The sequence below is a fragment of the Lissotriton helveticus genome, chromosome 9, assembly GCF_964261635.1.
Source record: "Lissotriton helveticus chromosome 9, aLisHel1.1, whole genome shotgun sequence".
Classification (NCBI taxonomy): domain Eukaryota; kingdom Metazoa; phylum Chordata; class Amphibia; order Caudata; family Salamandridae; genus Lissotriton; species Lissotriton helveticus.
This window is the reverse complement of record NC_136070.1, coordinates 901,534,254-901,552,679: the sequence shown is the minus strand read 5'-3', so window position 1 is coordinate 901,552,679 and position 18,426 is coordinate 901,534,254.

Here is an 18,426-nt window from a genome sequence, read left to right as displayed (position 1 = left end):
ACTGAGGGTGAACGGATGCGCAAAGAAGCATGCAGAGCAGCAGCGCTAGAAAAGCGAGCCAGCAACAAAGGATGACTGCCCGGAGGTCGTGATCAGATGTGGGAACAGAGACAGAATATACAGCTTCAGAGTGAGACGACGAGTGTCGACGGGGGATTGGAAAGAAGAGCAGTCAAGGGAACGGATTCTGCCATGATATGGCCGTAGAAGCTGAAGAAAAAGATCCAGTCGATCAGGGAGACTGAACAAGAGACCAAGAACGCTGGGCGCAGTGAGCCCCAAGGCAGCGCTAGATCGCCTTGCGATTCCCATCCAGACCCACATCTACCTCGGGCCAAGTCCCATCAGGAAAAAAAGCAACAATTAAAGAGAGTCCTGGACAGCAGATGACAACCTTGCAGGGTGGGATCTACGTGCTACTCTTCAGAAGCGAGAAAGCTGTCAGTCCCGCTCGCCTCCTACACAGCCCCTGCTGTACCACAATCAGAAGGAACGTGACGAGCGCCGTCAGCCAGACGCCAAGCAGGAAGGCAGCGTTTAACAAGCATCAACAAGGCTAGCGGCAGGCAGGCAGGGGAGGAGAGGAGGAGGGGGGAGGAGAGTAGGGGAGGCACGGCCTAGCGGCCGTGCAATCAAGTAGTGAGGGGGCGGAGCTGGGGGAGGCTGTGGAAGAGAGTAGGCAAGGCGACACGGCGGGAGGGGGCGGAGCGGGTAAACAAAGACGGACATGCACGCGCCCGTGACTTTTAAGGTCAATGCGCATGCGCATAAGCTTAATGCGCATGCGCATTGACCTTAAAAGTCACGGGCACTGCAAGGAATCGCCACGATTCCTTGCAAGTTAGATAAAGTGTGGATGAGCCCCTATAGTCTCGCTTGCTCGATGCGCATGCGCATCGACAGGCGAGACCTAAAAAGGAAAGGTTACCAACAATCTAGATTGTCCCTTAGGTTACATATCTCTTCAAGAAAAGGAGCATAAACGAGAAAAAACAAAAAGCAAAATACGGCAAGGGTAAGAGTAATATCTAAGTGTAAAATAAAGAGTAGGTATTAGGAATCTAAATCATGCACTCAGATCATCTCCAATCCCTCCATCCACCTCCGAATAGGGTCCCAGATTCTCAACCCAGCAGCCTCCCTCTCTTGCCTCTCCTTGGATATATTGCCTTTTCTAAATTGTAAGCCGCAAGCAGGCTTGCCAACCATTGCTGAAGCACCGGGGGTCTATTGTCTAACCAGGTCCTAGCTATTGTTAATCTATAGACTGCCATAGCTACAAACATAAATTCACACTGGGAAGTGTCCGGGTCTAGCCTAACCCCTAATGATATCAAAGTTGGTGAGAGTGCAATTTGAATTCCTAGTAGTCTACCTAAGAACGCCTCCAGACCCTGAATCAACGTGTGCAGTTGTGGACAGGTAGCAAAGATATGTACAATATATGCCTCCGGGAAATTGCATCGTGGACAAGTAATCCCTGAGGTGCTGCCCCATTGTGCTAGCCTGGCAGGTGTATAGTAGAGGGAATATATTGTTTTGTAATGTTGGGCCTGGAGCGGGGCAGAGCAGAGAATGGTGCACCCTAACTCCAACGACTCCTGGAACCAATGTGTTGCGATACCCAGTCTCTTAGCCCACTTATTACCCTGCGTGCAGAGATCGTCCGGTTTTCCTCCAGCTAGACACGCATAGAAACCCCTAATAGTGCAATCACCCCTTTTCCCTATTCTCTCAAGAATTTCATTATTACCAAAACCTGTGGGGCCACCCTGCTTAGTACTCAAAAAACTTCTAACTTGTAAATATTTAAAAAAGCTCCTACTATCTATATTGTATTTGGTGAGTAATTCTGTAAATTGAGCCATCCCCTCTAGGTCCATAACATCACCAATCTGTTCTATTCCTTTTTCGGTCCACCCCGCCATAACTGCATCTGCAAAGACTGGCTGCGGGTAGGATCTTTTTTTATATAGGCGTGTTTATCTATTGAATCTCCCCAACCCATATTTTTTCAAGAATGCAGTCCAGATCTTAACGGCAGCAATAACTGTCTTGAACCTAGTCCTTTTAAAATATGCAATATCAGTACAGTTTAAAAAACTGTTTTCAACCTCTGCTCCCAAAACCACCGCATAAACATCTAAGGAGGAGCTGGTGATCCTTTGGTCTACTCCACCACTACCGATCAAACCCTGCATGTATTGCAGTACAGCCGCCCAATAGTATAGCTTAAAGTCTGGTGCCCCCAACCACCTCTCTCTCTCTTGGGAGGGAAATAAACCTGTATGCCCTTCTGGTTTTCCCCTGTGCCCAGATGAACCTATTTAAAATGAACTCTAATGCGTGAGACCATTTATTCTCAAAATATAAGGGGATAGCTCTAAAGAAATAAATAAATTTGGGCAGAATTATCATTTTTATCACATTGGTACATCCCACTAGGGATAGATGAAGGTTATTTTTTCTTTCCAAGTCTAGCTTTACCCTTGTTATTAGTGGGGCGATGTTCAGTTCCACGACCCTATCTAGCTCTGCAGATATCTCAACCCCTAGGTATATTGCTGCGCTGACTACCCGGACATCATTGCAATCTGCATGCGGGTTTTTAACAACCTGAGTCTTAGACCTATTAATTCTATATCCTGAGACCCTCCCTAACCGTTCAGCTTCGAATTCCACCTCCCTGATTGCTATAGTTGGACTTGAGGTTAAGATGGCCATGTCATCCGCGTAAGCCAAAGTTTTAAATTTCTTACCACTCACTCTTAATGGGGGGATATTAATATTAGCTTCTAAACTTCGGAGCAGTGGGTCCATATAGAGTGCAAACAACAGGGGAGATGAGGGGCAACCCTGCCTAGTCCCCCTACTAATATTGACCAGCGCCGGGTGCCCTCTATTGACTCTAATTCTGGCTGTTGGTTCTTTATATAAAGACTGGATAGCCTTTATATAGCCTTCCCCTATGCCATACTGCTTCATTACGACCCAGAGGTAGTCCCAAGAGACCCTATCGAATGCTTTCTCTGCGTCTAAAAATAATGCTGCCATAGGGTCTCCTGGGATCGCCGTTGCATTGAACAAAGTAATAACTTGTCTGATATGCTGGGTAGTACCTTTGCCTGAAATAAAACCATGTTGAGACGGGCTAACCATGCACTCAATAATTCTTGCCAATCTCCTAGCAAATATCTTGGAATTTTTTTTTGCGTCTGCATTCATTAGAGTAATTGGCCTGTAGGACCCAGGAACTGATGAGGGTTTCCCTTTCTTCAGGATTCCCATGATGTCAGCCCCCGCCTGAGTTAAAGTGTAAAACATATCTGGAATCAACACACCTTGAAATACTTTATAAAATTCCACAGGGATCAAGTCGGGGCCAGCAGCCTTTCCAGAGGGCAGACTGCTCAAAGCTTCTATGATTTCCTCTACTTGAAATGGTCTATCTAAAGCCACCTTCTCCTCCTCGGGGAGGGAGGGTGCTGGAACATTACCTAAGTACCCTAATATATCCTCTTGTTCATTTCAATTATCTAAACTATAGAGATCTGTGTAGAATCGTCTAAAGACTTCCCTCACCTCTTCGGTTTGTGACACGACGTTACCCTGTACATCTATGATCGCCTTAATATCTGATGAGGAAAGCCTCTGCCTAGTTCGAATGGCTAGTATATGGCCCACCCTCTCGCTGAGTTCATATGCATTTTCTTTTTTGATTAAATAATTCACTGCAGCTTTGCTAGCAATACACTCTAAGGTTTCTGACTTAAGGGCAACACTTTTAAGAAGCTGCTGTTCTAATGGTGCATGCAGTTGGATGCTAAGGTTTAACTCTTCTTCAGCCTTGATCAAGCTTTTGATTAACTCCTCTGCCCTCTTCTTCTCCAGCTTCTGTTTATGAAGTACATAGCTCAGTGTCTCTCCCCTGGCACTAGCTTTAAAAGCGTCCCATACGATGCCTGGATCTGCAGTCCCTCTGTTCTCCTCCCAGAAGTTCCTTATCCAGATATTCATATTGTTTTATATATAAATTGTCCTTAATCAATGCCCTCTCGAAAGTCCACTGTATGTCCTGCTGTTAAAATCAGAGGATTATGATCCGAAATAATACGTGACTGTTTTTCAATCTGGGTACCACCAATCATAGAGTTAGATATCAAAAAGTAATCGAACCTGACCTAAACTTTATGGGAGCCGAGAAGAATGTGCTACCCTCCTTTATTGGGTGTAGTTTAACCCAAGGGTCTATCAAAGAGTTATGTAATACTAAGTCAGTCAGTGCTCTATGTGTTCTCTTCTTCCTCCCTGTGTATTGCCCCCCCAGTTTGAATAAATGAGCTTGACGGGTCATGGATATTAAAATCCCCACAGCAGATTATGGGTTCCGGCCAGTGAGCCAACTCTGAGTCTAAGAATTGAAACACCTCTGGGTCATCCTCGGTGGAGCCATATATAGAAGCCAGCGTGAGTTTCTCCCCTTTATAGGTTAGCTCCAGCAACACCCACCTCTCCCATTGGTCTTCTTTCTTTCTATCAACCGTCACATCTCTGATTTTCCCCAGAACTGCAACTCCTCTGGTCCTTGATCCCTGTTTAGAATTTGCCAATACCGAAAACCCCAGCTGCTCCAAGAAGTATCCCCTTGCACCCTCAATGTGTGTTTCTTGTAAACAAAGCAGATCCAAGCGGAGTGGTTTGAACAGTGCAGCCAATCTCATTCTCTTATTGACATCATTAAGTCTGCATATATTAATTGTCGCAATTCTACAACTCATTAAAATATAACAAATATGTAGCCAACCAATACAGATGGTACCTTAAACATATTCAACATATTCAAACTCAGAAAAAAGCAATTTAAGTTATACTGTGGAGCTTGTGCCCTGAGTGCTGTACTGTGCATCCTGTGCGTGATTACTCTTTCCCCTCTCTGCCCCCGCCTTCCCACCCCCCCACACCACCCCCCGAGCCCCTCTCCCATCCCACCCTACCCTCCCCCCCTTCCTACGGGCAAATAGGTCACTCTTGACCTATGTGTGACAGCTTGTGAGTGCAGTGGTCGCCGCCCCCCCTCCCGCGTAACTGCCTAGTGTACGATTCCTGACCTTAGACCAGCAAAAAGTAAGATAGTCAACTGAGCCTTTTCCTATCTAGCCACCCTTCTGCTTTCTCAGCTCATTAATGTATTCCTGTACCTTCACTTCGGATGTGAACATCCTTACATGCCCCTTTACAATAGTCTTCAGCCTAGCAGGGTATAATAGATATGCCTCATGCCCTAGATTCTGGAGTGACGTAATCAGCTGTCTGAGCCGCCACCGTCTCTCCACTGTGACGTGGCAGAAGTCAGGTCGTGCAAAAAAGGAAATCCCTTCAAATGTCCGCCTAGCCTCTGGTTTTGCTTTGTCCATTATATCCTGCCTAGCGAGAAAGTTGCCAACATATACAAGGATGGCTCTGGGTTTTGTGTTCTGTGAGGCCCCATAAGGTTTCCACTGTACTAGAGGAAACCGATGCGCCCTTTGTACCTCACTTTCCCAGTTCCATATCGTGATATCAGGGAATGCTCCCTTTAATAACTTAATTACAAATGTCCTAGCATCCTGACACTCCAGTCCTTCCGCCACCCCCAGAAGTCTTATATTGTTGCGCCGTTGGCGATTTTCGAAATCTTCCATTTTCCATCTCATGTCCTCTGACATTTTTTCTTGGGCTTCTTTAAATTCCTGCCAACGACTAACGTCATTTTCCAATCTGCCAGTCCGTTCTTCTACGTGGGATAATCTATCTGTTATTCCCTCGTACAGTTTATTCATTTTTCTCATGGAGCTCTGCATTTTTTTTTGCCGACACTTTAGCTCGGCGGCTCTCTGATCTAGTCTCCGATTGCATTTGTTTCAAGGTTATGTATAGCAGATCCAGTGACGCGGTTTGAGGAGTATTTTCCGTCTCCTTTCCCTCAGTCTGGGCTCCCCCGTCTGCATCCTCTTGATATAGCAAAGAGGTTGCTGAGTAATCCCAGCAAAGCTTCGAGTCAGAGCCTTGTGCAGGGGGGCTATGTGAAGAATTCGTTTTAGATTTGGCCCTTTTTCTAGGCTTTTGTAGAGTTTTGTATCCTGGTGGTGCTCTCTGAAATGAGGACTTTGCTGTGACTTCTGACCCAGAGTCCGACGTTAGAGATAGGCTACTTTCCCCCTCGCTTGAGAGGTAAGAATCCGAATCCTCCTCTACTGAGTGGAAGCGTTCAGCATCCGGCGTACCTGGGATACCTCCACCAGCAAGGGCTGAAGCACTACCCCAGCCGGCCTCCATCCACCCTGCCTCAATGTTTACTCCTCCTCTGAATGTACCATTGGCCCCTTCAGAGCAGATTACTAGGGCTCCAACATTATTAGTACTCATGCCTGCCTCCTTACTTGCAGACATGCCAACCCTCCCGATTCAGGCGTGAGACTACCGATTTCAAGGCTAGTCTCCCGCCTCCCGATTCCTACAAGCAAAAACCCGATTCCTTGGGGTTTCAGCTGACAGGGCTTGGTATTGTGTAAACTGCTAATTCCTCCAGCAATAGTCAGAGTGGCCATGCAGGGGCTCTAGAAGGGGTGAAAAACTAACAAAGCTTCATTAACAAGGGAATGGTCTTTTAAAGACCTGTGAAGTACTGGGGGGGATGTCGGGGCGGCTGTGTGTGCACACGGAAAGCCTGTTTCAGCCTGGGCTGTTACAGAGGGGGGTGAGGCGTGGGGGAGGGAGGGGGAGAATGCACTGCCAGCAACCTGCCAGACCAGTGTACAACACTTGCATCACCCTCTCTGCCTGCCATTGCGCTCCATACTTCTGAAAGGTAAGAAAAAAACGTGCATTTGCGTTTCAAATGTCCAATCCTGCAGCAGCACACTTCCAAAGCCCATGCATGACAGTAACCCGATTCAAGGCCCCATTCTCCGGATTTTGTTTTTAAAATCTCCCTCTTTGCTCTTCTGAAATGTTGGCATGTATGTACTTGCATACTGGGGTTGTGTGTTCATCGCTACTCCAGCTGTACTCTCCACATGTTTGTCCCCTGCTGCATCTCCATCTGCATATGCTACAGCCTCGCCTCCTTGCATGTTCTGTCTCTGCCCCGGTTGTTGCCCAGCAACCAAGTTCCCAGTGTCTTTGATTCGCTCTGTGTCACTTTCTACCATACCGCTTGTCAGTGCAGAAAGCTCCGGTACCTTTGTTGAGAAAGCTTCTCTCAGTGTTGGCTGTTGGAGCGCGGGATCTTTGATAGCTACAGCCAGAGATTTCGTCCCGGTACCGCTGCTTGCGGTATCTTTTGGCATTTCCTTGACAGCTTGCGTCTCGCTCCCGGCGCCATTGCCACGAGACGACTCCGCTTGTCTTCCGACATTCTTCCGTAGTTGGGATAAAGCGCGTGAAGCCGGCGCTGGTACATCTTTGCTCTCTCTACCGGTGCTTGCTGGCGGTGGTCACTTTGGAAGATCCCCCTCCTTCAGTTGCCTGATCCCCTTCGGTGCCATCGCGGTGCCGCTTTACGGATCTTCCGAGAAAAGGAGATGAGAAGCCGGGTTGCGAAAGCTTTCCCAGCCCTGCACAGCCAACGTACTGGAGCCGATTCTTGTATGAGGTAGGAGAGCTCAATAGACCTATTCATATCGCCATGTGGTCAGATTACTCCTTGGGAGGAGAGTGGGCTGATGCGACCGTCCACTGCAATCAGTCAGCGGCCATCTTGCCTTCCAAATACATCCCGGCAGTATTACATTTTTAATGTATATTGAATTGTTGAATTGTCTGATGAAGTGCGTTTAAAAAAAAAAGACATGTAAACTGTCATGTATGTGTGCCAGTGTTAAGAAATAAATGCCGGTGCCCAGCACTGGCAAACACCAGCACAAATAAAGCACAGGCTATGCCTATGTTTTTGGTGAACCTGTTACGGTATTTGTTTTACCCCAATTGATGGGCTATTTCATCACTCCCTCCTGCATCTTGGCTACTCTTTCCAGACCAGCTTGTTCCTTGTGTTCCTGTATCTGCTTTCTTCTTTTGAACCTTTTGCAGCAAATTTACATTGTCATGATCTATCGACTAACGGCACACCTCTATTGGAGCTTGTCCTACCTAGCTTTGCAGACCCTTCAAAGGCTTTGCTTAACTAGCCCCTTTTTTTCTCAACATCACATCTCACACCCAAGAACAACATGCGATCAGAGGCATTAAACTAGACCCTCCTACTGTCCAGTGAAATGGTATTTTCCCACTGTGTCGCTCTCAACCTGACACATTCCTAGCAGTGACCGTTTGGTACTGAAATGCCTGTCTAACTTGAAACCCTCATTTGAAGGGGTGCAATATTTTCTGGTCATGTTATGAAAATGCATGCCTGTCACTCACATGCCGCATACATCAGATCCCCAAGGACTGTGTCCCATAACACGATAACTGCACCCCAGTGGTCATCATGCATGACATGGAAATACTTCCTACATAGACTCAAAGCAAAGACAACAGTCTTCCAACCACACAGCCACATTGTGTAGCAAGCTATCCGTGTGGCTAGATGCTTCACCACCCCACGCAGGGCTAGTAATACAAATGCTAAAATACAATACAAGGCTCAGTTTGTGTGGATTTGGCTCACTCTTGGCAAACTGGAACTGCTCAGAAGGGTAGCAGGACGACAGGTTTCGCCTTAGATCTTGCTGCATCATGAGGAGGAAATCACATGGGCTGCTTTGCCTTTGAAAAAAGAAAAATTATTAAAAAGGAAAATTAGATTGCTTCTTTTTAAAGAACTGGAGAGATGAAAATCGGGATTTGACAAGCAGATCTAAAAATAGCTACTACAAATTACATTATTCAACAGGCAGGAGCCAAATCAGCGGAGCGAGGCGCGGGACTGGCACTCTATGTATTGAATTTCCTCAAGAGGAAAACAGCTTTCACATTTTATTCCATCACTTCAACAGAACTGGCTTCCCTTCCATTGTTTTCAAGAGTTAGAGATGAATGTTAGACGTACGAGATACAGATTGTGGTTGAATGTTTTGATTAAATGATATTTGAGTGAGCGATGGGTGTTGGGTGTTTTGATGAGATGATACATGAATGCAAGGTGGATGATAGCTGACTGAATGAAGGAATAGATTTGCCTCAAGTAAAAGAGATGTGTGTGAAGAATGCAATTAACAGATACAACAGTGAGATTGATTATGGATTAATCAAAGAAAAGACAACACTCATGGTGCAGATCTTTTCTGTATCATCTGAAAAACTGGCATGGATCTCATTTTCTTGACCTACTGTGTTGCAGAATCTGGCTCACAACATCTTTTATTGTAGAATATTAGAAAGCGGCATTATCCAACCCATGCAGGGTGGGACTAAGTAACACATTAATCTGCCTGATAGTTTTTTATCTGCAGGTGATATGGATAACAGAAGCAGGTTGTGGTAGGGTGTCCTCTCCCTCCAGGTCATTACAACCATTATTTCTGGCCCTGGTCTTTTCTGTGCTACCTAAATGTAAGACCTGTCAACCTTATGGTGATCTTCCACCAAACCTTTTGACTTCCTCTTCCATTATTTCTCAGATCTCTTTTTTGCTAGCTAATGTTAAAGTACATGTGCTCACTCCTAAAAACATGTTAACATTGGCTTATCCCCAGAGGGTAAATCTAATTTACTTATCTAATTTACTTATAAGTACCTAGTAAAGTGGTACTACATGTACCCATGGCCTGTAAATGTTATGCTACAAGTGGTCCTTCTTAAGAAGCCATTTAATCATGTCTCAGGTCAGGCCATTGCAGACTGCGTGTGCAGTTTTAAACTGACATTTTGACCTGGCAAAGTAAACCTTTTGCCAGGCCAAAACCTTCTTTTTTAATACATATAAGACACCCCTACCATAGCCTTTGGACATCCCAGCGGTTAGGGTGCAGTGTGTTTTAAAAGTTGGACATGCACTTATAAGATTTACATGTACTGGTAGTGAAAACGTCTTAAATTCGTTTTTCACTACTGCAAGGCCTACCTATCCAATAGGATAACATTGGAGTTACATTAGTACATTTATTGATCTGTAACTTCCAAATGGGAATAGGTAAGTAGTTCAAGTTTGGTGTCTTTGGAATTGTCATGAATAATCCACTCTTAAGGTAAAGTCAGATTTGCAATTACAATTTTGAAAATGCCACTTTTAGAAATCTGCCATTTTTCACCCTTTGTCATTTAGTGCCTGTAGCCTATTTCTGGGAGACATGACTGGGTGTAGCTAGAAGTTATGCTTTGTGTATTCCTTCTAACGAGCTACACACAACAGAGAACTTAGGTGTGCGTGGATGTGCCATCACTGGCAGGATGAGAGGGTGGTGCTGACACAGTCCTACTTACACTTTAACTAGTCTGGAGCCAGGGCAGGTAATGCAGTAAACCTGAAGATCTCAAAAGGAAACCTCTGAAAGTGTCTACCACCTGAAAGGAAGACCCATGTATAAATACTGGACCTCAAAATTCAACCAATCAGTATGCTTTTGGACCCATGGATACTCTGCATGGAAGAATAACTGCTGTGCTGCTGAAAGGACTGCAATTCTGTTTGACTGCTGCCCTGAAGCACTGCTGCCCAGCCGTTCTGCCCTGCTGCCCACTTGCCTGGGCGAGAAAGACTGGACCTGCATCTATTGAACCCAGGACCTCAGAGTGGCTCGAAGGGCTAGTTTGCTGGCCTCCTAACTAGAGCCTCTGGGACAGAAAGCTCCAACAACCTTGAACACAGCACCTAGACTCTGTCATCTCTGAGTCATACCTTGCCAAGTGGTGCCACCCCAGTTCTGGACCCTTGGAAGTGGGCCTGAAGGTGCTCTGCAACCTCATTGGTGGACCCAGGATAACCAACGCAGCACCTCTGCTGTGCAGTACAATCCGAGCAACATGGATGCATTGCCTCAGCTGCGGAGGTTCTCTCAATGAAAAGACTCAGCATCAACCTCGCAGTCACATCAGAACTGCCACCTGTGCAAAAATTTCCCAACGCAGGCCCTCACATCGCAAATCTCTTGTAAATTGCAGCCTCAATGATGATGCAGGTTTTCTCATCGCAGCCTCAGCTCCTCGGAACAGATGCATCACCTCGACTGCGCAATGCATCCCCGACGCTGAAATTTGCATCGCAAGCCCTCCTCGATGGGATCCTCGATGACGATGCAGGACCTTGCATTTATTGCTTCACAGCTTATTGGAACCGATGCATCGCCTTCGCTGCACAACATATCATTGGCACCGGACCTCGCAGCGCTCTGCAACCAGTATTTAAGGAGCTCTGTTCAGCGGGCCTAACTGGGTCCCTTTAGCCGGCCAAGACTCCATCACGGTTGGCCTGAACTTGTGACTTTGTCCTGGTCCGGCATGACCAGATATCAACAGCTGGAGAAATGAAACAAGTGGCCTGTGCACACATGATAAATAAAAGCAGGGCGAATACTGCAAGTCTAGAATACAAGTCTACAGAAACACAACAATCTCAGTAGTCCAATGTTGCGTTTGTTCTCTGTTTAATGCCGATCAGACGCCCAGCCAACAAGTTTCGTCAGGGTATTGGACCCTCGAATTCTTCAGGGCTATTAGGCCGATTGACTAAGAGGGGATCTATCTCCCCGCCGGTTGTACTTTTGTCCCGACTGCTGTGGGTGAGTTTCGCTACAAGAATGGACGTCAAATTGTGAGGTGGTCAGTACCACCAAGGAATGCACTGGTCGTGCGAGTAGATTTAGGGCAGCGAGTACGCCGACAACAATCCTGAGACCTGCGAGTGAACCGGTCTTCACTCGCAGGTCTCAGGATTGTTGTCGGTGTACTTGCTGCCCTAAATCTACTCGCACGACCAGTGTATTCCTTGGTGGTAATGACCACCTCACAATTTGCTGTCCATTCTTGTGGAGAAACTCAGCCACAGCAGCCGGGACGGGAGTACAACCGGAGGAGAGATAGATCCCCTCTTAGCCCATCGGCCTAATAGCCCTGAAGAAGTCGAGGGTCCAATACCCTGACAATACACGTGTTGGCTGGGCATCTGATCGGCATTAAACAGAGAACAAACGCAACATTGGACTACTGAGATTGTTGTGTTGCTGTAGACTTGTATTCTAGACTTGTAGTATTCGCTCTGCTTTTATTTATCACATGTGCACAGGCCACTTGTTTCATTTGTTTAAAGACCTTGTGTCTACCTAGGGGATTTGGGGTTATCCCCTTGCCTGTGGCATCATATTCCACTGACTTTTTTCACATACACACGGACACACGAGCAGGCGCCAAAGTATACCCCATCAATTGAAACCCGTTTTGTTTGTCTATAAACAGTTGGAGCTTTGTGCATTTTGGTGCTATTTACACTGAAATCTTTAACATTGCATATCACAGGTTAATTTAGGGATTGCTTGTACCTTCGCCCTGACAAGTGTTACGGTCCCTGCTTGAGTAGGGTTTCACCCCTCAACCATTAACCTAATATCTTACACTAATGCATTCTGGGTGGTGTGGTCCTGTTTTACTTACATCAAACATAATACTAGCACACCTGATCAACGGTTTGTAAGGCAAACGTTCAGGACAGGAAGCAGTGTCTGTAACGTCCTAAAGTCAAGTGGTCACCCTCGCTGTGTGCATGAAAGTTTTACTTCGACTGTGTCACCCCTCTCATGCCTGTCTAAAAACAAATCTCATCACTTTCAATATGTCAATATGTGCCTCTTGGTGGGTATTCTCAAACAGTCAATACAAGCTTAACGAAAGCAAATAACAAATGGGTCTTTTCTGATGGAAATAATTTCTGTGGAGACTTAACGAACGCCCAGGAGGGCTAAGAAAGTTGATTTTGGATACAAGTGGGCAGGAGTGGACTGAGAACTAAAGCAAGCCCTGGAAAATATTTTAATAATAGTACTGTTCGGAGGGTGGCCAGGTGGCTCCATCATTTTTCCAATTCTGGACTTTTCTTTTATGAATGTGTATTATGGGTGTTGTAGTTTTAATTCATTTTAATTGTGGCAATTGGACCAACACACGTGATAACAATGATATGTAAAAGCCCACAAATTGAAAAGTGCTGTCCCAGTGACATGGAGTCATGTGGTCATCCTATACCTCTGGCACCTTGAACAGGACGCAAGCCCAACCCTCCACAGCAATATTTGGGGAGGTTAGGAGTTCTCTCCACGCCCTTTTATTTATTTATTGTTTAGATACGGCCAAACGGCGGATTTTACAACCACATTTTCAAAAATGTTGGCTAAAAAGCCATAGCTTCTAAACGACGTCTAAAGGAAAACTCGTTTTACTTTCTTGTGCTTCAGGATCCCGCAGTAATAATGATCTCTTCTCCACAGCAGCAAATCGTCTTTGTACCTAGAACAATAAATACTGTGAGCCGCTCACTTAGGGTGATTTTGCACGCTGGATGGATCGAGGATAACACAGCTCCAAAAACAACCCTAGCTCCTGATGTATTCACTGTACATTTCTTGTGTTTGAGTTTGAATGTAATGGTCAAGACACGCCGTAGGTACGCCTGTGTTTTGGCATTTCAGCTTCACTACGTTTGGTGCATACGTCATTGCAGCACCTCCCATGCAGGATTGCTAGGAGCATTTTCGGCACTCCACCCTAAGTAGCATTTTGCCTGATGGAGTGCTCCCCATATTTTGAAAGAGGCCATTTTAGGACATTTTATAGTAATGTCCTCATTTACATAGAATCTGTAGCATGAAATCTCGGCTGTTTCTGTTTGTTCTCTTGCACTATGCTATGACACCACAATAATCGGGTTTCCTCACTCTCTTTGGGGCATATCAACAACAACATGCGATACCTTTCGCTTAGCGCGTTTAGCTTGTTTGTCATTATCGCCGTCTATCGCCGGATCACATCGCTGTGTTAGCGGTGTATTTGCAACGCTTTGCTAACTGGCGATGTGAAATCTGGTGATAGACGGTAAGAATGAGCATTAGTGTGCAAAATCCTACAATAAGGGACTGCGCTAATGAAAATGTAGATAATAGGGAGATGTGGACTTGACCTTGCGATCCACCTCCCATTATACAGATAGCTAAGTCGGAAACAAAGCAGACGTTAGATACCAGTGATAACCACGGTTAACGTGGCTTTTATTATCGCTTCGCATGTCAGGGGCCGGCTTGCAAAAACTGCGATGTCTGGTTAGCGAGTTTTTCCCTGTTGTTTCTGGGAAGCAATGCCTACTTCACATCTCATTAGCGATGAAGGCGAGGCGTTAATGTAATGGCTGCTAACATGCTCTAATGCATGTTTTTTTTTTTTAATAACATTTTTGTTATTCCTCATATACCAATAATGGGTATTCTAGATAGGGTATCTCCTCCTCTCCAAATTACGATGTTCCGACCTCAAGGATTAAATCCGAGGAATTCAATCCAGAATAGGAGAGGAAAGAGAATCCCCCTCCAGGCTCAGCTGTTTGCTATGCCCACTCCATACCCTTTAATCTGAACGACCCTCGGTTAGGTTGGAGACCAAGCGTCAACAGTACCCAGGTGAAATCATAGGAATACTTCTCAACTGTTCCGCCAAGCCACTAGGGCCGCCCAGGTCTTAACAAGGCTAGAGCCATCGCATGCAATGTCAAATTCGCTGATATATATATAATATATCTTAGGCAGTCAGCAAAGGTGGGAGCATTCTCTGACTTCCAGGACTTACATATTTCCCGTCTAGCTAAAATCATTACATAAAATATAAATTTGGTCCTCATCTCATTAAGCTGGTACTCTATCTCTAGGCCAGAAAGAATAGTCTTAGGATTAATAACAAAATGTATACCCAAAACTTCTGTTATAAATTCTTCGATTTTAGACCAAAAGAGCGATAGTCTTGGACACTCAACAAACATGTGCAAATCGTCCGCAGCGGAAGTCTTACAACGTGGGCAACAATATCCGGGATTCGTGAACGTAACCAATTTCTTGGGGGATATATACACTCTATACAAGGTGAACAAATGATTTAGTTTTAAAGGGGCTGATTTCACCACTGTATATAGTAATTTAAAAGAATCTCCCCAAAGAGCTGGTAGATTATCACATTGCAAAGCTGCCGCTTCTCCCCATAGTTTATTAAGTTCAAGTTCTGTGACTTCATCTTTCTCGTTTAGTGCCTCATACCAGAAGGAAATCTCCTTTTTCCAGCTCCCTTTTTTCTTTACTAGTTCAAATTTAGGATTAGTTGTTAAACCCCAAGATATGGTGCTACACCAGCTAGATAGCTGATAAAATTTGAACCTGGTGAGAGTTCCGTTTGTGAGCCAAGAAAGTGGATCCCACCCCAATAATTCTGAGTCATCAAGGAGATCCTGCCACTGCATAATACCAGCTGTTTTAAGGGGAAGCGATAATTGATCTCTGAGACGTTCGGGTGTTCCCGGGGAATCCCATATGGGAGCAAGGGGTGTGTAATAGGGGATACCTAATTTTTTTCTGACAAACACCCAATTTCTCAGAGCCGTGCCCAAGACCTTTAGTCTAACCTTCTTTTAAAATTTTGGGTCCACAAACTTAAATAAAAAAGATTAATGTCCTAGAGGGATACTATGTAGTAGCGCCTGAAATAGCCGACCCAAGCAAGATGTATCAGCTTTATCGGCCATTAACCTAAAGTTTTTAAAATGAAAAGCGTGGCAGTAGTGGAGAATGTCAGGCATAGCAAGTCCACCTGTCTTCATTTTCCTTCTTAGTTTTTTCAAGGAAATCCTGGGCGATTTAGAATTCCAGATGAAAGATCCTATTTCTCCCTGCAATTTGGCGATATCCTTGGGACTGAATGACAAAGGTATCGAGTTAAAGAGGAAGGTAATCTTTGGTAAAATAACCATTTTTATTAGGTTTACTCTCCCGAAGATGTTCAATGGCAGACCCGACCAGCGATGTAGAAGTACACTGATGTCCTTGTATACTCTATCGAGGTTTACTTTGGATGTCTCCGAAATGTTCTGAACCAGATGTACGCCTAGATATCTCATCCGAGACTTTGTTCCAGGGAATCGATCCTCCTGATTCCATTGCATGACCTCGGGTTTTTCTTTGTTGATTTTATATCCTGAGACCTCTCCGAAGGCTTCTGCCTGATAAAATAGTTGAGGGATTGATATTTCGGGATTGGATGTAAACATTAAAAGGTAATCCGCATATAAGGCACATTTTAAACCTAGTTCATTCATGCGGAAAGGTTCGATTAGAGCATCCGATCTTAACTGGATAACTAGGGGCTCTAGATATAAATTGAACAATAAGGGAGAGAGGGGACATCCCTGTCTGGTGCTGCGTGTAATTTGAACCCAGTCTGTAAGTAAGTTATTTACAAGAAACTTGGCCCTAGGGTGGAGATATAATGCTTTCACAGATGTTATGAAATTAGTTGGTATACCAAACTTTGACAAAGCTTCCCACAAGTACAACCAGCTAACTTGGTCAAAGGCCTTGGCGGCGTCGATAGCTACAATAGTTAATGGGGATTTTTCCTCTGTAGCAAAATCGATTGCAGCAATTGCCTGGAAAGTCAGTTCATTCAATTGTCTGCCAGGCATGAAAACCCTCTGGTCCTCATGGACCACAGACTTAATTACTTTGGCCAATCTCGCTGCCAACACGCCCGCAAAGATTTTATAGTCTGTGTTTAGCAGCGAGATCAGCCTGTAAGACTCGACTATTGTAGGGTCTTTATTCGGCTTCAGAACTAAGGTGAACGTAGCCTCTGACCAGGTCGGGGGAGTAGGCTCTCCTGCTAGATGTATTTTATTAAATAAAGATGCATGCATGTTAGTGGCGCTTTGATAATACTGAGTTAAAATAATCGCTGCTTTTCCAGCGCTAGGTGCCGGGAAAGCGGCATTATGTCTCTTGTTGATATGCCCCCTAGTGCATTGTTACACGTCTAACCCCTGTGTAGATCTATACTTAATTTTCAATTCCCCTCTTTGTACGTTGAATGTGATTGTGTTGATAGAGAAGCTCTGATGTCATTGCGTGCAGCCAGCCAATTAATGGTCTTACCAATGTTGCTATCAAGGAGTTCACCCAGCAGAGGGCCGAGACGTCATGCTTTGTTTACTTAACCTTGAAATGGGACACTTCAGGACCTAAAAGAGTTCACGGATTTGGTTGGATATGGATGTCCATTGGAACTGAATAAAATATGAACCTTCACGCTCACTTTTGAATTTCTAGACATTCTCAAACAATTTCCGCTTTCAATTTTTTTTAAGAAGTTTCCAGACTCAAAAGATGTTTCTTCTTGGAGGAACCATTTCTGAGGCTCTTTTCATCATTCTGGAGAGGTTCCCTCCCCAATTTCTCTCTAAAACCCATTTTCTCCTGCCCTTGACTGGAGTAAATGAACACTTTCCACTTGGGTGGAAAGCTACCTGGTGTGATTTTGTGAATGGTCAAAAAACTGCAAGTTTGTAGTTGTTTGCTAACCTCTGCGGGTGGACCCATACGGTTCTGCTCACAAACCTTCCCCTGCGAGAAAATGTCATCATATTGCCTGAATTTTCTTATGAGCAGATTCCAGTTACTCTGGCAAGCTGTCATTCTGATTAGGTATTTTACCCTTGTATAAGGCTTGTTTGTACACCTAAGTTGTACTTTTGTGCGTAAGTAGCTATACGATTCGAGCCCAGTGACGACCTGATAGACTGACAAATTAGAACTGAATGTAAATGAGACATTTACGTTTGATAGTTGGTACCAGCTAATAAGCAAAGGTTCAAAAACCAGGCCTTTCCATAGTGGATGGGGCGCATTCCTGGATCAGAATATTTTTGCCTGGAGAGTTGATTTTACTTGCAACGTTCCTGGATATGCTGTTTTGTAAACTGAAATTGATGATAGAAGCCGACCACCAGGCTCTCTGAGTCTGCCAATTTCCCTCCCAGTTGCACATGGGGAGTGCTCAGCCGCGGCCCGTGAAGGGAGTTACGGTGGGGCAGGGAGGCGGGGAGGGGGAGGGGCGGGGTGGAGGGTGCTAAAAACCGGCATATGGATAATTGCAGGTAAGTAAACAATTTAATTAATAAAACGAATTTCGTAGCGCGCCTTGCTTCGCAAAATGCGATGCAGTGCGCGCTACGAAATTCGTTTTATTAATTACATTGTTTACTTACCTGCAATTATCCATATGCCGGTTTTTAGCACCCTCCACCCCGCCCCTCACCCTCCCCGCCTCCCTGCTTCACCGTAACTCCCTCCACGGGCCGCGGCTGGGAGTGCTTCAAGTTTGGGATACTCCTGCTGTGAAATAAATGTTCTCTGTATGTTGTTCTGATGCTCCTTGGAGCTAGGTCTGCATTACATCATAAAATAAAAAAATAATAATGATAAAATGAAT